General features: G+C 46.2%; 1 protein-coding gene across 2 annotated transcripts in view; it reads left to right on the top strand.

The window, feature by feature from the left end:
* KIAA0825 (KIAA0825 ortholog) overlaps window positions 1–23,333 on the top strand; it is a 2,111,807-nt gene that overhangs the window by 1,450,990 nt on the left and 637,484 nt on the right. The window lies entirely within an intron of this gene.

Here is a 23,333-nt window from a genome sequence, read left to right as displayed (position 1 = left end):
ATCAAAGACTTTGCCTGCTGCGGCCGGGCTCTCTTACTGAGAGTCCTGATTTGCCAAGTGGGCCAAATCCAGTCCCTGGGCCATTGGGAGTGAGTTCTGGTGCAACAAGGAAAAAACAAGTGCATCGACTTCCAGAACGACTTTGGAACCCATGCTGCTCTCTGACCCTACGCCACTGCCTGCATTGGAGCCGTGGTCCCCGCTGAGTGCAATGACCGGGGCCTACAGTGCAAGCCTGACACCATTGCAGCGCCTCCGAAGTCTGCCACAGCATGAGTCCAGAGTGCTGTGCTGTTGACGTCCGTGGCACCTGACTACCGAGCAGCACCTGTGGCCCCATGGTTTGATCGCGACACGGTGAAGTTGACACCTCCCATCTTGACAAGCTGGATTAATTGACCCTGCCTTGTCGTAAGGAACCGATGCCTCACTGCCAACGCCACATCACCTACTCTGCAACTGTAAGGAACCGACGCCTCACCTCCCCTGCCTAGAAGTAAGGAACCAACACCTCATCTCGCCGTGGCAGTAAGGAACTGACACTGCACCGGTTCCAGCAACGCCTCACCTCCCCACCTCCGTGCAAAGTCTTTGTTTCCTCATTGTTTACCAAGGTACTGTAACTGGGGTCTACATGACTCTGTGGCCAACCGTGCTCCCTTCCAGGTGGCGCCAGACTCTTGGAAGCAACTCTTCAAGAGATTTGATAGCCCCAGTTTGGGCTATTGTGTTTCTTAGCTGTGTGACACGCTTGCCCTGACTTAAAGTGAGGGTCCCTACTTAGACAGGGTGCAAACCACTGCCAACTAGAGACCCCATTTCTAACACATACGAAAGTACAGATGTCCTATTTCTAGCTCCAAGTCTACTTACCTTGACGATATGTTGGTAGTCAATATTGTGCAGAGGGAATACTTCCAGATCGATAAAAAACACTTCGTATTTTGGTAGAAATCCATTTTATTTTTTGACATATTATTGTGCATTAAAGGCGGTGTCTATGGTTGAATATCAACTAAAATTGCTGTAGCCAGAAGAATCGAGGATTCGTGGTTGTATAGGTCTATTCTTTTCCTGCTTTATGGAGAGTGGCCCCGCATCTGAACTTTGATGAGGATGCAGGCTCTTTGAACAGGCACGTTTTTACCCCTTACTTGATCCTTGAAAAGAAGGTCCATATCTGATATGATATAGTGGGAGTTAAGTTGGGCTAAGTTAAGAATTTGAAATAGTCATTTTTGTTTCTGGCGTAAGTAAGGAATGTGATGCTTTTAGGAAAATGAGTTACACTGCTTAGTTTGTACAGTAGCTTGTTGGTGGTGGAAAACAACACTTATTTTTCAGGACTTATTTTTCATCATCAGACTTTGATTCAAAATCAGAAAAAGAAGTGCAGAAAAAAATAGAGATAAGGAGTGAGAGAAATGTAAGAAAATGGTGATAGGGCAGGAAACTGGGATGAAAAAGAACTTGCAAGAGTGTGATAAAGCTAGAGAAAGTGAAGTGTAGTTTAGACGAGGCATAAAGTGGCATCAAGACTAAGGAAACTTGATGTTCAGGACCCCAGCCCTAGCAGGCAGGGCTCCTTCAAAAAAGGTTTAGGCCCACCATATGTTTACAGTTTAAGCACGGAGTATTTAAAAGTGAGGGGTACATGATATGTGCTGGTTGTGCTGTGCAAAGCAGGGAGATTGAGTGTTCTCGATCTGTCATTTTTTGGTCAATACACCACGTAGTCGAAGTCCTATGCTGTTCGTAATTTTCAAATGTAAAGGAGACCTACACAGTATCCGACTAGTATTTACTGTAAATCAGTTGTATGTACCGGACAATATACAGACGCCTTATTTTAAAATAAATTCAGCTGAATAAAATGCTTGTTTATAGGCCGGGCTTGATCGATTGACAATGTTTCTGGAACATTTGATCATTCCCTCTAGCCCTACTCGAGATTGCTACCGCGGCTCCAAGATGCTTAGGTAGAATTTTCCAGCTGTTGAACATGCATTTGACTTTGACTCGCATGGAAACTGTGAAAGCAGCAGCAGCAGCGGCGGGCAAAGTGGCAGCTGTATGCATTGCCTGTCTTGTGTACTGCTGCAGAGCACTGCTATTCATTAGAATAACCTTCACTTTGTAGTAACGCCGGAGCCGTAAACAGTCTCCTCATATTCCGGTGAACACGCAGCCCCAAAAAGTAAAGAAACGCCTGTCTTTGCAAAGTAATTTGTCGAGCTGCAGATTATTGTTTTTATCATGGTGACCCTCCGTGGCTGGCTGGGTGCATATACAGATTAAGATGAATGCAGTTATTGCTTGGCGGAGGCCTGCCTCTTCCAGGGCACAGGCTCCCTAATGACATGATTGATAGGCTGTCCCAAATCCGAAGAGGAACTCATTAATCACAGCCCTGACTGAATCCAATCATTTGCTTCACCTGCACAGTGATGGACAGGAAAGGATACAGCTCTGGAGCTGACACGGATACACTCCTTTGTCACAGGGCCTCAACTTTCTCAATGTCAGCCTCAAAGAAGTCTGACGAGGAAGTGCGTTTGTACCTGCGCGCGCCTCTCAAACAGATGCTCCTTCGCGCCTCGGAAATGATTTTTTTTTCCGAATAGAGCCTCTGACTGTATAATGCACTTTAATGACAGAGTAGTTTTTGCTGCTTTCACACAAAGGACAGGATTGCACTTGCGTGATTTGAGCTATTTACGCAGTAGGACATAGACAGGCTGTACAGGGCGAAGTCCCTGCTTCACAGGACAACAGCTGCGAATCCTTCCGGGAGGCCAGGAGGTCAACGGCAACAACTTTAAGCAGAACTAATTACATAATGATGTCATGTCTTAAACAATACATGGCGGCTTACAGCCGACTGTGCCACCGCCATAGCAGTCAAGGTTGCAGACAATGGAAAAGCTAAGATTTCGATCATAACGTTGATGAATTTGCTTTTAAATCGTCATTACAAAACGCAGCATTTGCACAACAAAGGCTGCAGCTCACTAATTGTCCCTCGTATGACTCCCGCCATCTTACAAAACAATGGAGTTTTTTTTTCTTTCTAGTTTTGCTCTTTTTGTTCCAGATTGTTGAGACTTGCGCATTTCAGTCAGCATTTTTCGATTGCCAGACGGGGGACTGAAGGGAAGACGCCCCGTCGGTCCGCAGCAATATTAAATGACAATGTCAGTGCTGAGAGCAGATTCAATAATGCTGTTTTGTGGCATACTGTGCCTGTGTGTGAAGCAGGCGCAGCACTTTTTTGTGATTATGTTGGTCTGATGAGCTTTAATCGCTTTGTTGTAGTCAGTTGCTCTGCCCATATTCTGTGAGATAAAACTAGCGCTATAACTTGACCTTCTAAGGGACATAGTGAATGTTCTGCTTGATATAGAATACTCGGGCACCACAAAAGTGGCATACAGTAGTATGTATCTTCTGCTTTATTAACACCAATAGAATTTTACACACTCCTTCCTTTTAGGGCCTCATAAACAGTACCCGGTAAACCCCGATAGTGCTGCTAGTGGTTACCAGCCCATTTGGATTACAAGATCCATTGGAGTACCACTGATCCACACTTATTATTTTTCGCCTGCACATGACTTGCGCTGTGGTGAAATCATTTGTCTTTGAAAACAAAATCTAGAAAAGGGAGTTACAGCTCGCCCAGTGGCTTACACATTCCTCCTACAGCCTTCCCATTACTTACCATTGGTTGAATTCTCCAGCCACTCTCCTGTCCTTACTTTTCATAGGTCAGCAGGAATACTTACATCATTACTTTGTACTTTCTCTCTTCTCCTTTTGGCTTTGGTGGTTCTCTGAAGCTTGGATAGAGCTTCGATGAAGTACTCCTTCCAGTTGGCGATCAGTGGCTGGTCCCAGTGTAATTCCACATGGGCTTCTGGGATACGTTTTTTTGTTTTTGTTGTTGTTTTTCAACGCTCTCAGCACCTCCTAATGACATCCCCACACCTGCCCTGCATCCACACACACTGGACAGACCTGAGTCCCAAGCCATCTCGCCACTCCCAGTGTGCTTTAAAGGGACTTTCTTTAAAACGTTTTTCTTTGCCGGCGGTGTATCTGCAATGTCAGCATTTGTATTGTGCATTTAAAAGACTCTCCATTCAGCAGCTTGACCTCCTGTGCCACTCCCCCCACAGATTCTTATCTTCTTAGAGGCGCTGCCGCCGACTTACCCTCTGTGGTCACCACGCATTCCATCCTGTGCCTCGACCCCCACAGCTTCCCGTTAGACAAAGACCTGAGCCGGGCACCTGTGCAGCAAAGAGACATGCTGAGTCCGGCACAGGTAAAATCCACTCAGCTGAGAGCCACAGTGCCCAGGGCACCCCAAGAATAGCCCGAGCCTTGGGCACTCTCAGCGCTGTCTACTCACACCCATTTCCCCTTGCCCCCCCAACACACACACTCTCTCTCTCTCTTGATGGTGCCAAGTGCCGAGCAATCTCCCCACTCCACAGTGATGGTCTGCCATCCCAGTGCTCTGCTCGGGACTCGGCTCTGCCCGTTATCACTCGCTTCCACTTCTCGTTCCATTCCTCTTGAACTCAGTCTGCCTACAACCCTGCACTTGTCTATTAGGCAGCCTTGGAGAAACCCCTGTACTACTCTATTGTCGCCCTGTCTGCTGCCAGGACCAGATCATCTCTGAGACAGCAGTTGAGGCAGGCTCTGGGTGCCAGAGGGGTGAAGTGAGGTTGGATTAGGGGTTCTGGCCCAGCAGGACACCAGAGGAGGGGTCTATGCACACAGAACATGTATACATTCAGCGTTCCCTGTTTCAGAGGAAGACACAAACTTTATATTAAAAATGTACCACCTTGATGCATTCTTTCTTTCCTTCTCCTGGGATATCTCACACTACAGTACAAGTCAGTGCCCATTTACACCAGGTGTCACCGCTGCCCTCCGCCTGTGCTTAACTCAGATGTTGACAGTTTTGTAAGCTGAACTGTGTGGTAGGGGGTAGGGGATTGAGGTCAAGCAGAAGCGCCCTGATAATGCAAAAAATATACATGTTGTTGTGGGATATAGTACATGGTGTGTGTTGGAACTGAAGGAAAGTCATTAGTGTAACAGTCACTTTCTATGTGAAATCAAGGGGCACCTTTCTTGCCTCTGGGCACAATGGGACTGAAACCAGTCAGTATTTGAGAGAGGGAATTATTTATGAGCGAAAACAGAAAATCCTCACAGGAGTATGGCGGCTGTGTACTCGTTTTATTACAGTAACATATGCCTGATATTGGAATATATTAAGTAGTATATGCACGGAGGGAGATACATACTCATATCATTTGCGCTCCTTATAATGGGCTGTTCCGTAAGTGTATAATATTTTATGAACCTGTGTATCATATTTGTGTTTACTATTGTGCCAGGTATTAAAAGCTCTACAAGCAAATCAACACAAAATAACACCACCTCACATCCACTCCTCTGACAATAAAACTCTGTGACGTAGTGCAGTGTAGATCTCATCCCTCCCACCACACCTTGGTGTGGAATAAAATAAGTGCAGTGAGTAGCACGCAAGCCGCAAATGAATCACAAAGCCGTGCATGTCTGTCAATAATGCAACGCAGTTAAAGCAGTGTTATTGTTAATGTCTTTAGCACGTTTGTTACCAGACTTGGACACATTAAATTGCGCAAATTCAGAAATTTCAAAAACAAAATGCAGGTGTGCATATTTACCACTCTCCCCAGTATATTCAATAACATGTATCTCTTTATTGGTACCAAAACACAGTACAACATATTCACTTGAACACATATCATCATAATACTATTATACTTGACTCTCCTTATATTTAATATCCTTTGCCAGTCTATTTACATACTGCACTGTTCGCTTCTAACATCTCAAACTCAGTCTGCCCCACCCCTGCACTTGGTGCTCACTTGCTCCTTCTAGGAGCGCCCCTTTGATACCCATTTCCTTCTTTGAGGAGTTTATATACCTGCTGCTTCTGGCTGTGCTCCGAGGTTAGTTGTTTATGGTCCGTGTGTTCCCATCCTAGCGGCTCGTTCTGTGTGTTTTCCTTTCCTAGCTGCTGGGCTTTCACACACTCTGTGCGCCTGCACTTTCTAGCTGTGCTCCTTTTCAAGCTACTCTCACACTTAAATTAGGTTAGATATCATCATGGTTGCAAAAAAAAATATGCAACAATAACAAAGCCAAACAAGAGGTTACATAGGCAAAACCTATTGGCTTTGCCAATGCTTGCTTTGGGCATTTAGCCTGCTGGAAGGAACTGAACTATCTGGGTCAAAATCTGTCTGAAATGTAGAAAAATAAGTAGGGGTCAATGTGAAACACCGAGTCCAGCATGCTATTCCCCATTAGCTAGTGATCACCCTTAATCCCCCACTTAAAATTACTGATGCCACAATAGTTTTCAGGGAGCAAAACTGGGCTGTAGTCCACAAAACTTGTAATCGGACGTTTAGTGGTAATATGGGGTTACTATACTCAGAGATCTGAATCTGCATTTTGACACGACCAGCAATGTGGCTTCTAAGAATCTGTCATCGGATTTAGCTTCGTTGCAATTAAAGCAACTAGAAGAAGGGTCTAACCTAGAAAAAGGCCACACTCTTGACTTAGTGTTCATTAACACTGACTCCTTCCAGGTGCAGGTTCTCATTCCCTTAACCCGGTCAGGCCACTCTCTACTCCCACTCTCTCTGACAGTCCGATCAGCCCCACTAATCTTACCTCTGGGTACTAGGTGGGAACGTCACTGGTCTATGTTAAATGTTGATTACTTGTCAGTAGTTTCACAGAACACAAAACCAGATTTAACTGACATGCTCTGTGTCTACTCACTGTTTTAGTGAATGGATCACAGAATCTTTGGACCAAGTCCTTCCTGTGACAAGGTATAAGACCACTCAACGGGAAAAGACATCTCCATGGTTTAATTCCAACCTACTTGCTATGAAAAAGTAATGCAAACGGTTGGAAAGTTACTTGTAAGAGGCAAGCAAATCGAAGTATAGGAGTGTGTTTAGGCGCTATCATGCTGAAATAAAATCCTCTCAATCTGCTTTTTTTTCTATCAAAATTGAGCATTCTGTTAACTCTCCTGTAGAAATCTTTTGGATTTTGAAGGATAACACCAAGCCTAGCTCCAGTGGCTCTGCCCTTGAAGCTCATTTGAACTCAGCAACAATTTGGCGGTTTTCTTTCAGAGAAAGATTTTGTAAAGCTATTCCTCTTTGCTCTCTGATCCTTTTACCAAGCAACTTTCAGAAACGGAGTCCCCCTCTGCTCAGTCAGATAGCGCCTTAAGGCCTTTCCAACTTTTATGGTGAGCTCTCTCTTGGAGCTCTTCGTAACTGTAAAATCAGTTTCTTCCATTGATCCTTCTCCTCTTCATATTATATGCCAGAGATTTGATAGCATTGCCCCCACCTTGGTTGATCTGCTGAATCTTTCTGTCCTCTGTGGGGAGGTACTCCCGATATGGAAACATGCAGTATTCAAACAGCTAGCAAACAAACCAGGACTTGATTCACTTTGTCTCAGCAATTATAGGCCCATTTCTCCTTTACCTGGTCCAGCTAAGCTCTTGGAAAAACATGTCAATAAACACCTTTCTGCCTTCCTCAAGTCTAGTTAAATTCTCCAACCCATTCAAATGGGGTTTAGACCCCAGCACAGCACAGAGACAGCCGTGCTGGCTGTGGTCGAGAAACTTAAATCTCTCTTGGAACAAGGAGGCTCAGCAGCCATTATCTTATTAGCCTTAAGCACGGTCTTTGACACAGTAGACCATCCCACACTTTTTCATAGGATTTCCAAAGCAGGCATCGAAGGCCGAGCCTTGAAATGGCTTTCCTCTTTTTTGAAGAATAGAACTTTCCAGGTGCTTCACCATTCCTGGTATTCTGATAGCCTCTCTGAGTTGTGGGTTGCTGCAGGACTCCTCTCTGAGCCCTACTCTTTTTAATCTTTACATGCTCCTCTTGGTTGAAATTGTTCAGTTTTTTGAGTTGACTCTGGTCTCTTATGCAGATGACACCCAGCTGGTTATCTCTATCTCCTCTGACTCCAGTTCTAACCACCTCAATCTGACCTCCTGTCTTCAGGAAGTGGCCAGTTGGATGGTCAAATGTAAATTTAAGCTCAGTGAAAATAAGACCAAGGTCATGGTACTGGGCAACAATCTCAGCAAGAAGGTCCCAACTCCCCTACCTCACTGTATGACAGGACTCCCTAACTCTAAAGAGGTAATAATGAATCTGGGTGTGTAGCTGGATTCCAGCCTTACAATGGAGCACCAAGTAAACAAATTGGCAGCAAGCTGCTTTGGTGTTCTTAGATTTCTGAAAAAGGCCCTTGTGGTGTGACCCCCCCCCCTCCCATCCCGAACACTTACCTCAGACTTCCGCGGAGACACTTACCTCAGACTTCCGCGGAGGGACCCCTGGCACAAAATGAAACAAAAATCAGAGGAAACATCAACTCTGACCACGGATGTTATTTTTCAGAATGAGGCCAGCTCTAAGGAAGACCCGGAAGAAGAAAAGAGAGGATGGACAGAAAGCAATAAAGACAGGGAGGAGCGCAGGGCGTGGCGCGCTGAAGATGGAGAAGAAGGAGAAGCTGAAGACACCAGGAGAGAGAAGCAAGGAGGAAAAATGGGCGAGACAGAAGGAGAGGAAGGAGGAACCGGAAAACAAGGAAGAAAAGAGCGAGTAGAAGACGAAGGAAGAGCAGAGCGAGGATGAGAAGCAGACGAGAGGAGAGCGATGCCATGACAAGAAGCAGACAGCCAGGGCAGAGAGGAGGAAGGAGACGAGGAGCGAGAAGAGTAGTTTGAAGCAGAATCCTGGGACTCTGCCAGAAAAGCCAAGACGCCTGCCACAGTTATGGAGAACCGTGGCTTTTGTAGTGAGTGAACTGGGCTGGAAAACAGAAAAGGGGGGGGCATGAAAACAAGGGAACACTATCTTAACTAGTTATTTTGTGCACAATACGAATAAAGAACAGCAAAAGCGGGGTGGGAAGAGGGCTGCTGGTCCCGAATAAATTGGGTACATGTTTTCCTCAGTATGAGTGTTTCGACGGAAATCTCTTTAGTGAAGAGAAGCACTGGGCAAAGCTTAACCACCTTGAGAATAGTTTGTTAAGCTGGGCAGGTGAGCAAACAGTGCTTTATTTGTCAAGGTTCTTTGGGGAATGTCACAAGCATCTCTTCTACTATGTAAGTTTTTTCCCCCCACCCTCATCTGCTGTACGAGACTATCGGATAACTTCAGCTCACTAAGGTATTCACTTCTGGTGTCTTGGTGAACGGGGAATGATCATAATCTTTTCTGGTATTCTTATCACAGGATTATTATTTTTTTATCTCTCTCGGTTCCCACGTGACGAGACTCCGGCGGTAGTTACCACTCCTGGCCTGCACCGGTACGCCTAAAAGGGAAAAAGGAAGAAGAGAAAGGTTAGAACTTCAAGGATCAGAACAAATCCAGAAGCTTACATCACTGTCACTACCAGTATCCCTGCGAAGAAAAACGTGCATTATATTTGTCCATTATTTTTGCACAACTTGAAAGAAACAAAAACAACCAACATTTCACACTATATCAATCCTCCAAAACTTTATTTCAGACCGGTCTCCCACAGTCCTAAATTTGCTACCATTTTTGGCCAGAAGACTCATTGTCCAGGTTCTTGTCATCTCCTACCTGGACTATGGTAATGCTCCTCAACGCAGCACTCCTCGATATGTGCGGAAAAGGCTTCAGACTACGCAGAATGCCGCTTCTCTGCTTCTTATGATCTTCCCAGGAGTCAGACAGCTAAGATAGCTTTCAAAGATCTCCACTGGCTTCCAGTGGAGCAGCGTGTTAAATTTAGAGCCCTATGCATTTTGCATAGGTCTTGCCATAAAAGAGGTCCTATTCTGTTAAGGTTGCTAGCTACCCTATACACTCTTGGTAGGTCACGAGATCCTCTGCTGCAGATTTGCTGCAGGTTCCGAGAGTTTGAAGCTCTTGTTGGGGAGGCTGGTCTTTTTCTTATCAGGCCTCTAGACTCTGGTATTCCTTTCTCCCGTAACTACACCAGCTGTCCAATTAACCTTTTTTTAGGGCTGTGAAAACCTGGCTTTTTAGCATTATTGGTAACCTGCCACAATGAGCAATATGAGGACCTGTTTTAGCGCTGGGACCTAAGACCTGTTCTAGGCCTCCGGGTAGCTATGCACTTTATAAGAACTACAGAACTGAACAGGTAAAGCAAGTAGTGTGCCTGGTAATGACTAAACTTGTGATGCGCTAACTAAAGCATCATTACTAATTAGAGGTGAACAAGCCACTTAAAGCTCAAGCCAGATGTCTGGCTCAGCTCAAGATCTCCTTGGAGCCTCAACCCCAAAACTAGCTGAGCTTACATGTGGCTTTTGCCTACCACCAGTGCTCCAACCTCATGCACCAGGAATTGAAAACAAAGTATTACATTTGATGTAAAAAGAAAGAGATACTAATCTAGTGGGTGAATTACACAAAGTGAAACTAGAAAACCTAGGTTCAATGAAGGTGTCCACACGTATCCAAATTGCGTGATCCTAGGCGAATATTTTATTTTACTGAGCTGCCTTTTTGGGATGTGCCTTTTTGGGATCAAACTTTGTTTGATTTAATATACTATGATACTGCTCCATCTATAATAAGAATCTAGGCCTCATATAGGGTGCAATCAAAAGCTGACTTGCCTGTTAGTTTACTAATGTCATTGTTGCCAAGACAGAGGGAGGCGTGAATGTTTGTAACTTATTGTTTAAGAAGTATAATTTTCATTAAATACCGCTAAATGCATGTATATAATGTAATGTACTAAGAAGAGACACTTCTACATGTTAAAGAAATACATTTTGAAGCAACTTTATCATACATTACATGATGTATGTGCATTTGTTTACATACAAAATATGTTCAAGGCTCAACTTGCACAGGACTCAGCTCTGGCATGGCCCTCCTTATTAATTTATTGGCTCGCCCACCTCTATTACTAGTACTTAATGTGTACTTCGCACTAAATTATGGACTGGTCGCCCCGAATGGTCTTTTCCCTCTTAAAACACGTTAATCCTAATCCTAATTTTACAAATGGAAACACATAGAGATTTATCCTACAAATGTGAGGAACTCGAGGAACTCTCATTTCAGCTTGGTACTCAGAACCAAGCTTATGAGTACGAGGTAAGATTAATAGATACATTCAAAAATAGCAATCTCATTTACAAATAGATGCTGTAGAAAAAAACAGCGTTAACGGAGTAGGGAATCATAGTGCAGCTTGTATTGCATACCACCACAGCCAAGTGTCTATACTGTAAAACCGTGCCCCACAGTAAAATCATATTCACACGGAAGCACCAGTGTTAACCAGCAAGTGCGAATGCAACCACATGCTGTTGCTTAGTGTGTGCCGCACTTTTTTCAGAGTGCTAATATAGTTGTGGATGGTTCCCTGTGAGAAGGAAAGGGGAAACTATACATTTTTAGAAGTTTCTAAAACATTTTGGGAAATAGTTGGATTTCAATTGCTAGTACGTGGGGATTTTAGCAGTTTTTGGCTGACCGCATCAGTGGTCTGCGTTCCAGGATACTTTGCATGTCATAATGGGAAAGCAGAGGGCAGCAGCATCCACTCGATGTGTTTTTCTGAATCTGCATCTATAATTATTTATACAAACATTTTCTTAGCTATATAATGAAAAATGTACCACAAGAAAGAAAATGTTTTAGTTCAACTACTTTCACCGCCCCACCATCAGAGTTGCTGGCTGGCTAACACAATTCCTTTCCAAAAAAGACACACGGCAATCACAAAGGAGTAACTAGAGAAATAAATTAGAAGGGTCACAGGTCGTTGGCCACTGCGTAACAGTGGTATCTCTTGTCAACTTGTGGGTATCCATGGCAAGATGACTACCTATGGTAAACTGCTGGCCCAAGAATAATGGTGGTAATACCTGTCATACTGTGGGCAACCTTGATGAGTGGCACCTAGCTCTGGCATAATACTTATCCTCATGCAATGATGGTCATTCCTGAAACATTATGCAGTGGTGACTACCCAAGGCATAATTATGCTCTGCTAGCATGAAAATAATTATTGGTATACCATGGGCATCCACTGCACAACAGAGGTCATTCTTTACATATTGTGGGAAACCCCGGCACTCCCATTTGCTTGAATACTGACTCCTTGCTCATACATACTGCCGGCATGCATGTTAGGATGGTGCCCCCAGTCTGAGTGTTCACTGTGGCACAAGTGAACATATGTAACATATAAGCTAGTGTACATACTTAGCCAACCTTAGGACAAAGAAATCTTGGCCAACACCTGAGTTTTGGAGAGCGAGGGTTAGTACAACCATATGTATTGGTTTGTTTTATATGCAAGCTATGTGCTATATGAGTGTGACATCCTAGCTTATATTTCATCCAAATCTAATTTCATTGAGTACATTTACTTGTACGCACATTTCAAAGCCATGTGGTCACTCTATATTGTTGGCAATTGCTAGCTGTTAAAATCCAGACTTAAAAAGGATAAAGAATGGAAAGAAAAAAATGGCAACTTTTTGTCCCACTAGCCCGGTCAGTATGGAGAGTGTGCGCATGTGATAACGCAAAATGCCATCACTCACTGTCCCATTGCCCCGTGCCACTGTGGTTGGGAGCAAAATGCGAATGACATTTGAACTGACATTTGAACTGACCCAATGGATGAAGAGGGAGGAATCGAACCCTCCTCTGCATATGTGTGCATTATATATGTTCATGTTTTTTTTTTTATTACATGAGGCTGGTGAAAATTAAAGTTACACGTTGCAAACACGTTAATGAAAGTTTTCAGGTGCCTGGAGCAAAAATGCTACAACTGCTTCTTTGTAAGTATATGTGCCACTGTTCGTTTGTGAAAAAACTACATAGAGATATAAGGGGTGTTTATTTTCCAGCAGGGACTGCAGTGCATTTCAGTTGTGTTTAAATACCGTGGGTATGAAAGTGAGAAAGAGCGGACTAAAACATCTTTCAAAGGACAAGGCTTAATGGAAATAGCGCAAAGATTTAACGAAAATCCGTTAATGTAAAATTAAGTAACAAGAGATATTTTCCTTAAATTACATGTTGTATTGACCGTATGCAGAAACCGCCCATATGTAAACAGAGAGCTTGAGTGATTCTATGTTGGCCATGAGCACATTTTAACGTTTTGTTAGTTTAGAAAACATTAGGCTGGCAAACGCGCTATATTTTGCGCACACTTTATTAGGCTTTAGTTCATCCTCTTTCAGCCGTTGGCTCCTTCCGGCCCAAAATTTTCAGCTGCTGGATTGAAACGTTGCCAGTCACGTCTTGGATCAGCTCACTTTCTATTGGATGTTTATGTGTACCTTTCTGCCTCACTGAAATGCATGCGGGACTATTTAACAGCTGAAAAGATCATACCACCATCAGAGACATGCAAGCATTGTCTACATAAAGGAATCATTTTACTTGTTTTGAAGAGCAACAAGCATTTTTAATTGCTTGTGTCTGTGCTCAAGTGTAAGCGGCAGATCTATTGGCTTTGCTAATGCCTGTTTTTTGTTTTCTGTTACATTCTGGTTTTTGTAGTTTTGCATTTATGATAGGGAAGGCTGGCACAACATATGATGCATGAAAAAAAACAAGGACTACTTTAGCTACTCACACGTGATATTTAGCCAGTTAAATACACATATGTTGTACAAATTGTGTGGATGTGCATTTTCTTGAAATAAATCTATTTTGATAACAGCTACCCTTAGTCAGTCAGTCAGTTTGACTAGCTTCGACCTTTTTGTCATTATTTTTTACTTTTTGATGCGTTGAGGATGTCATGGAAGACCGTGTTAAAACCATGTGACTCCTGGCACCGAATGATGTGGGTGACGGATCCACACCTCGTATGTTTGTGGTGCCTGGAGCGCAACCACAACCCGAAATCGTGCTCTGAGTGCCGGGCCATGAACCCGAAGGCTTTGAGGGAGCAGTCCCTGAAGCTCATGGGAGCCCGGCGCTGGACTCTGCATTGCTCCTGGTCTCGTTCAAGAAGTAGGTCTCGAGACCTCTCATGGAGTCTTCACCACTCTTCATCGTCCCATTCTAAATCTTCGGGACACTCGGTTCATAAGAAGAAGAAGTCGAAGAAGGCCAAACGTTCTTTGACTTTTCCCCATCGATCGGCCGATGTGACGGGGGAAGAACATCGAAGTTCTAGGCCTCCATCCTCGGAGCCTACTTCAGGGTCTGCTCCGCCCCTCCCCGATTTCCCAGGAGCCACCTCTGCCCAACTAAAGGAGTTTTACTAGGCCATGTGCCTCATGTTTGGGCAGACCGACCCCCATGTGGCACCTTTAGGGCCTGGGGGATTGGCTAGTGGCCCCCTAAGGTTCAGTGCTGGTGGCTTCGGCTCCAGCCACTCAGGGCCCCAGTGTCGGATTCGTGCCGACTCTGGTCGTGCCAAAACAACCTTCCCCGCTGCCAGCAAAGACGTCAACACTTCCGACGTCGGTTGGGCCCAAAATAGACGACGACCCAATCCTCATCCCCAACGACCCAGAGCCAGAACGGTCATCGCTTGACACCGTATCCGACTTCAATGGGGTCTTCTCATCCCAGGGTGGGTTCTGACCCGTTTTACTATGGGTATAAATATCGGGAAGGCTTGGAGGGGTTGCTGGACTCTCTGGAAAACCAGTTTGACAACCCTGATATGGACTGGCCACAGGAATTGGGCGAGGCTAGTGGTCTGGATACTTCTCCAGACGCTGGCATGCTTTCTCCCCCTACCGTGGCTACAGCGGAGGGAGCATCATATTCTATGGTGATCAGTAGGGCAGCTGAGGTCCTCTGCCTGGAGCTTCCTTTTGTGGTGGTCAGGGCTAACCTCCTGCCTGAGGTACTTCAGCCTGGGGCTTCTACTTCGGAACCCCTTTTACCCTTCAATGAAGCCCTCACAGATGTCCTTCTGGGTACCTTGTCTAGACCCAGCACAGGGGCTCCTGTGAATAGGACAGTCGCCCGCATCCATCGACCTGCACCAAATGACCCTAAATTCCTGTCCCAACACCCTACGCCTGAGAGCCTTGTCATCCAGGCTTCTTCTTACTCTGGTTCATTCCCATCCGCTCCCCCAGATAGGGAATCAAAAAGAATGGATCAACTTGGAAACAAAATGTTTTCTTCCTCCAGTCTGGCATTGCAGTCCGTGAACACTGTGAACACTGCATGCCTTTTGGGCCACTACACCCTTTCACTGTGGGATACAGTCTTGCAGGTATTGCCGCAGGTCTCGGAGGAGGCCCGGACCATCATCCCCCAAGCCATTGCTGATGGGAGGGATGCAGCTAAGTTCACGATGCGTTGTGGGCTGGACACAACTGGCTCACTGGGCAAATCGGTTGCATCGACGGTGGCCTTGAGGCACCACGCCTGGTTGAGGACGTCTGTTTTTTCTGGGAATGTTTAACTGTCTCTCATGGACTAGCCCTTTGATGGCACCCATCTCTTCAGAGACAAAGCGGACTCAGCGCTCGAGAGGTTCAAGCAGTCCGTGCTACGGCTCGGGCCCTTGGCCTCGCGGTGGTCCCTCACCCAACACAGTCTGCTTTTCACCCCTTTTTGTGGTCACTGAAGGGGCTGCCTGTCACGTCCTTTCCCTGGCAACCTCTGACGCGCATGCTGATCAGCCACTGTGCTCGGGGAACAGGGGACCCGAGGTTGGCCATAGCCCCCAAACCCTCCTAGTCCGTTCCACCATCTCAGACGAGTTGGGGGCAGAATCCGCCATCACCTGCCCCATTGGGAATCCCTCATGACGGACATGTGGGTTTTGCAAATAGTCCAAAGGGGCTACTCCCTCCCCTTCGAGACTACCCCTATGGCCATGCCTCTATCCTACGGCCACTTACCAGAGGATCATCTGGCACTTCTCCACAAGGAAATCGCAGCTCTCTTGGCCTAGGGAGCCATAGAGAGTGTCCCTGCGCCAGAAGTAGGTTATGGTTGTTATTCCTGCTACTTTCTGATGCCCTAAAAGGACAAGGGCCTACGTCCTAACCTAGATCTTCAGGCCCTCAATCTCTTCCTCAAGAAGGAGAAGTTCAGAATGCTCACTGTGGCTCAGGTGCTGTCTGCCTTGGACCCAGGAGACTGGATGGTAGCGTTGGACTGGCAGGACGCTTACTTTCAAATACCCGTCTTGCCCGCCCAGAGGCGCTACTTGTGATTCGTGGTAGGTCACAAGCACTTTCCATTTACCATGCTCCCCCTCGGCCTTACCAGCGGCCCTCGGGTGTTCACGAAAGAGATGTCCGTGGTTGCAGCTCATCTGCGCAGGTTAGGGGTTTCAGTCTTCCCCTACCTAGACGACTGTCTGTTGAAGGCGAACATGCCCCTGAAAGTCAACTCCCACCATCAGACAACGGCAAACATTCTGCAATTGCTGGGGTTTACTATAAAAATGTCGAAGTCACACCTGACTCCTTCTCAGAGCTCCCTTTTATTGGACTGCTCTGGACACAGTGCATTTTCGGGCTTATCCTCCTGAAAAGCGAGTCCAGGACATTCAGGCTATGATTCTGATGTTTCAGCCTCTATCCTGGATTTTGGTGAGAACGACTCTGAGGCTGCTGGGCCTCATGACCTCTTGTATCCTACTGGTGACACATGCCAGATGGCATATGCGGGCTCTGCAGTGGGACCTAAAGTTCCAGTCAGCGCAGCATCAGGGAAATCTCTCCAACATGGTCCAGATCTCAGAGGGAACTGTGAAAGACCTGCAGTGGTGGCTTTCGAATCGCGATTGGGTCAATGGCAGATTCCTCTCCCTTCCTCAACCAGTTGTGACAGATGCATCACTCCTGGGATGGGGCGGCCACATAGGAGAGGTGGCGATCAGAGGTCTCTGGTCTACTGCAGAGTCTGGACTCCACATCAATGTTTTGGAGCTGTGGGTGATCAGGCTTGCATTGAAAGCATTCCTTCCCTCTCTAAAAGGGAAAGTGGTGCAAGTGTTCACAGACAACACTGCCGCCATGTGGTACTGCATAAGCAGGGCGCAGTGGGGTTGTGGACTCTTTGTCAAGAGGCTCTGCGCATCTGGATGTGACTGGAACATCAGGGCATAATCCTGGTGATTCAACATCTGGGGGCTCTCTGAACACCAGAGCAGACAAACTCAGCCGTCGATGCATAGTTTATGACAAATGGCATCTCCATCCGGAGGTGGCACAAGACCTCTGTCAGCAGTGGGGAGAGCCTTGGTTAGATCGGTTAGCCTCTTCAGAGAACGCGCAATGCCAACTGTTTTACCCGTTCGAGTTTCCAAGGCGGCACTCGTTCAGCGACGCTTTTCATCTTGAGTGGAACTCAACTCAGGCCTCCATTATGCCTTCCCACCTATACCACTTCTGTACAGAGTTCTGAAGAAGATCAAGAATGACTGGGCCCAAGTAATCCTTGTGGCTCAGGACTGGGCACGAATAGTATAGTATCCAGAGCTACGGGTCCTGCGATCAGACTGCCCCTTTGAGAGGTTCTTCTGTCGCAGCAGCAGGGGACGGTTCTCCACTCTAACCTGTCTAGTCTTCACCTTCTTGCATGGAGATTGAGCAGCGGCAATTAACAGCTTTCGACCTTCCGCCTGAAGTCTGTGATGTTATTCTGGCAGCCAGGCGTCCCTCCACCAAAACGGTATATGCCTGTCATTGAAACAAATTTGTGGCATGGTGTATCAACAAATCTGTTGATCGCCTTTCTGCACCTCTCTCTGAGGTTCTCCTCTTCATTCTCTCTCTTGTCCAGCAGGGCTGTGCTCCAGGCACCCTCAAGGGTTATTTGTCTGCCATCTCTGCCTTTTTAAGGCTGCCAGACCAACCTTCCCTGTTCAAATCTCCCATTGTTGGGAGGTTTCTTAAAGCACTCACCCACATGTTCCCTCCTATCCCGTTCATAATGCCCCAGTGGGATCAGTGGGATTTGAAATTGGTCCTCACATATCTCTTGTGTGCTCCTTTTGAGCCGCAACACAACTGTCCTTAAAACTGCCTTCTTGATTGCCATCTCCTCTGTTCGCAGCGTGAGTGAACTCCAGACTCTCTCTCTTCGAAGCCACCATTTCTGGCCGTCCAACCTAACAAAATGGTGCTTCGTACCAGGGCTTCCGTCCTTCCCAAAGTGGTGACACCTTTTCATGTAGGCCTACCAATCACCTTGCCTACTTTTTATGTACCTCCACATCCCTCTTATGAGGAGGAGATGCTCCACCACCTAGATCCAAAAGGAGTGTTGGCGTTCTACCTCAATTGTACCAAAGATTTTCGGGCGGACGATCAACTCTTTGTGGGTTATGTGGGTGCGAAGAAAGGAAGGGTGGTGCAGAAGAGGACCATCTCACGATGGGTAGTTCTCTGCATCAAGTTGTGCTGCGCTTTGGCAGAAAAGCACCCCCCTGAGGGTTTGCGTGCTCGCTTATTCCACCAGAGCAACTGCTGCTGCTGCCACAGCATTAGCACGCGGAGTTCCAATCATTGTTATCTGTCAGGCAGCAACATGGGCATCCCTGCACACATTCACTAAACATTACTGCCTGGACAGTCAGGTCTGGAGACGTCTACTTTGGCCGTTCGGTCCTGCAGGACCTTTGTGTATGATCTTGGTTCGTAGCCCACCACTGAGGATGGTATTGCTGGGGTATCTATTCTAAGGTAAGGAATCTGCAGCTAGAAGTCTATCAGATGAACAAGTTCTTTACCTTCGGTAACGATTTATTTGAGAGAGACATATTCTAGTTGCAGATTCCTTACTGACCCGCCCGTCCTCTCCTCACTGCGAACTGATATCTAGGGACAGGCATTCCCTTTTCAGGACCCTAGTTCAGGCACACCATTCTCAGTGTTCTTCATGGCATTGTGCTACTGCGTGGAAAGTTGTGTAAAGAAGCTGATGTCGGCGCGCCTGGGTGGCGCCAATATAAGACCATGATGTCATCATGCAACCACAACGACGCACGCAGAGTCGACTGACACCCCCGAACTGCATGCAAGGGTACTGCTCGAAGAAAAATCTCTGGATTCAGTCTGACGCCTGGGGGAAATTTTAAGGTAAGGAATATGCAACTAGAATATTCCTCTACCAGATAAATCATTACCGAAGGTAAGTAACTTGCCTTATAGTCCCTCCATGGTAAACGTGGGACTACAAGGATCAATTAAAGGGAAAACCAAAACCAGACGGGAGGAGGGGGGAGGGGCCATCACATACTGGAACAGGAGGAATCGTGACGTAGTGTAATGGCCAACAAAAATGTATCTTAGTGAAAGCTCCCCGAGTGGGAACTTACCACGCAAAGGAGGGACATTTAGCACAATGCTCCAGTAAAAGTGAAGCATTTAAGACAAACACAAAAAAGAACGAATGGCAAGAGTGGGCATGGTTAAAAGCCCATATTGAATACAATACGTCTTGCAGACATCGCTGCAGGCTGCCAAGCTCGACCTAAAAACTGATCCCGAGCTTTGGGCAGATGCATTGGTAAAGAAGGAAAACCCTGCATTGTGTGAGTTTCTGTTGCCACTGCCAGCAGAGAATTACCTTTGCTGTTTATCACGTGCTGCCTGCTATTGGTAACAGAATCCGCCAGAGTAGAATTAACTACTAATATGACCATTCCAAGCTTTAGTTTGAGCCCTTGTTCACATATATTAAATAGTCACATACTGTTGACCTTGCATGTCTGTATAGGGTATAGGACAAGTGAGCACAGGTAGAATGATCTTTTATTTGAATATGTTTGTAACCCACCATTGGCCATGAGCTAAAACAAGATGGTGTGGGGTGCAGTAAAGAGAGTGTAAAAAGAAAGGTGGACATTTCTGACCAATGAAATAGGTGTAAGGAATGTCAGTTGTCAAAATGCAAAGAGAATATACCAGATATTCATCACATTTCTAATCGCTATGTGGTGCACCTTAGTGCAAGCAACAATCAAGTGAACTACAAGGCCACTGAGAGAAAATTCTTGAATCTTAAGACTGAAAGAAGGCCCTCATTACCTTGACACACCTCTTCATCGTACAACACCTTAAAAAGAAGAAGAACAGCAGGGACTCCGGTTGCTTTAAATAATAGGCAAACCTTTTTTCAGTTGGCTCTAACCACTCCTTCAAAGTTGAACTGGGCTGGACTAAACCAGAACCTTCTGTTTTTCTGTATTCTTCTGGAGAAAGGAGCTTTGCATTGCTGAGGGGGAGAGACTGTTGCATGGCCTGAGCTCCCGACCTGGCCCTGGAAATGGCACGCTTTTTGGGCGAGGGGTTATAAAAAAGGCCTTCTAATAGGTGGAACATGACTCCTTGAGACCTAGAGGGGTGGGTGTGTATGCTGGGTGTAAATATTTGATGCCTGGCAAAACGTGAATATAGAGGACTTTTGAACCATGGAAAAAATATTGGGGTTTGAGATGGGTCTCGTATTGCCATCAAGGTTGTTGGTTTGGCTGTGCATAGTTCAGTTGTTGCAGTGTTTCCTTGGTGCATCACTCCTCTGCCAGTGTCACAAAAGTTCTTGCTTAGGCCAGAAGTGCACGCAGGACTAGTGTGCTTGAGAAGACCTTGGAGTGTACACCTTTGCTAGCTGCACCACAGGCAGGCAGAATGTGTATACATCCATACCTGCGGTGGGTGTTCCTGGAGCAGAGAAAGGGGGTACTGAAGATACCAAACATACCCCACTGTACAGGTATGTATTTTACAGGTTGGCTTGACAGGGTGTGTTGCACAGTATGTTTTGCACAGTATGTGAGCATGTAAGTTAGTGAGTGAACGAGAGTCTGCTACTGGTATACTCCTTGAGATCTGAAAAGGAGTGAGAGGGAGGTCCAGGGCCTAGAATTGCAGTTGTAATATGTTACTTTTCTCTCCCCTCTGTATAAGTATTTCATTTTGTGTTAATTGCTACAATCCTCTCTAGCGAATGGGACAAAGTGAACATGCTAGTGGCAACAGATTTCTTTGCTTTTATTCAGAACTAGAAACTGAGCTATGGCCTCTAGGAAGGCATTTCTTGATATGTGTCTTCATGTAGACAGCAGTGCATGGGGTTTTAAGCTCCAACGTCCTCCATTGCTTCTGCAATGCCAGGTGCCGTTTCAGCAGTCGCGTCTCACCAGGGTTACAGGGGGAGGGGTGGCGCGGCGCGTGGGGGTAAGGGATGGGGGGTAAAGGAAATAAAACATAAATAAAAAAATAAACCTACCTCCGCGCCGCTCCTCACTGCAGCGCTCCTCTCTTTTGTGTCGACTCTGCACACAGGCACAGGCTCCCAGCCTGCCCTGCGGCCAATCCTGACACTGCTCGGAGCAGCATCAGGATTGGCTGGGATTTCCCAGCCAAGGCACTCCCAGGCAGACTGGGAGCCTGTGCAGGCACTCTCCAGCCTAGCAACAGTGTTGCCGGGCTGGAGACAGCCTACTGCGCATGTATGATTGGCCGGCCGGAGATGCCCGGCCAAACATTCATGCACAGTGAGGGGAGTGCACAGTGCACTCCCCTCATTGCTCGTCACCCCATGGCCCCACCCCTTTCACAATGAAGGGACAATAAACATCGTTCATTGTCCCTTCCATCTGAAAGGTTTGCAGCTTCTGCTGCTGGCAGGGGGGGGGGGGGGGTGACACTCCTCCGCCCAAGCGGAGGAGCCGCCACTGTGTTTCAGTGTGGACTGACATCCCTATTTTGTGCATGCAGGCATCTGGAGGAGATTTAATGACTGAGTGCTCTACATTTGGACTTCTCTTTGATCCCTAGTGGTACAAGAGGGCCATTTAGGTAGTTTCAGTTATCTGTGTTCTAGCCATAAAATTGCTAATGTTTTCTTTGAATGTGGCTTCCTTAAACGTTCCAGGGGATGAGTGTGGCTTTGTTCCTATTGCAGGAACACTTGAATGGCAGTCCTGGTTTAAAGTTACATTAATCAATCCATGTAATTGTGATTACCTGTTATTCTGGATCGGCAGGGTTGGTTTGCACTGTTCTGATTATTTTAGACAATACAGGAATGTGGTTTTCAGCGAGCTCCCCGTTGCATCACTGTTGACATAATTTGATTTCACATGAGGGTAGACTGGCTGTGAGGAGAGATGTTCCCAGTGTTTGGAGGTATGATCTACCTCAATTTGTATGGATTGTGACGAGGAAGAGATGGCCCAGGACTAATGAGAATTACTGGTGAGTCCTGTAGGATTATCAAACATTAGAGCCTTGACAAGGAAGACAGGTCCTAAATAAGAGACAGGAGAAATATCAGTGAGTGAGACTAAAGCTAAAGACCCACAAGGAAAGCTCAGAACAATACAAACTGGGATGCACCAAAAAAAAGCCTGGCATCAAGAATTGACCGAAGAACTAGTGTCCGCCCCACAAATGGCTACAGAGAGCCAGGGGCAGCGGACAGGCAGCGATGCAGGATCGAGAAGCCCACTTCCTCACGTATTCTTATCCTGGGTTATCACTATTAGCCCTGTGCAGGTACTGCCCTGGTAACCCACAGGTGACCCCCCGAAATCACAGGTGCAACACATGCTGCATGCAAGGCAACGGGAGACCTATGTGAGGTGGATAGGCAGAAGGTGGGGAGATGGTGTGACTAGACGTCCTTGTCTTCTGCTAGTGTATTTGTATGTTTCTGTTGTTCATGGATCCTCGCTGAGGTTTCTTGCTTTGAGGTGTCCAAACATGGCGCAGGTGCGCTCTCTTAAAACATTTCACAGCAACATTCGTCTATTTCCTGCAGCCCATTTTGCAAAATATGCATAGCTGGAGTAGAGAAGCAAGCACTCGTGGCTACAATAAATCTAATTTCAGGAGAAGTGAAACTTTTACACCAGGGCTAATAAAGATTAATGGTTCTTCATATTTTCCGAAAATGGGATGTAATGGTTTTATGCGTATGATTACAGCGATTTCAACAAAGTCACCGGCGCACTTATGTTTTAAGAGCCGAATATCACCATAATGTTGTTTCAAAAATGGCTGTTTATTTCGGAAGCGCCATGAGGTGTTTATTTCTGATGTTCTTTGGGCAGGTGATTTTAGCAGCGCAGGCCAGTGGCAGCACGGGACGATGCACATCTCAGAACTGCACTCCGAACCTCAGTTAATTAAAACCCCAGACCTTTACTGTGCTTCAGGGATTAACCCTTGCAACGCTGGTGCTTGTGATGACATTCTTTTCTTGTTT

Source organism: Pleurodeles waltl, chromosome 1_1, assembly GCF_031143425.1.
Source record: "Pleurodeles waltl isolate 20211129_DDA chromosome 1_1, aPleWal1.hap1.20221129, whole genome shotgun sequence".
Taxonomy (NCBI): domain Eukaryota; kingdom Metazoa; phylum Chordata; class Amphibia; order Caudata; family Salamandridae; genus Pleurodeles; species Pleurodeles waltl.
This window is presented reverse-complemented; position numbering and strand designations above follow the sequence as displayed.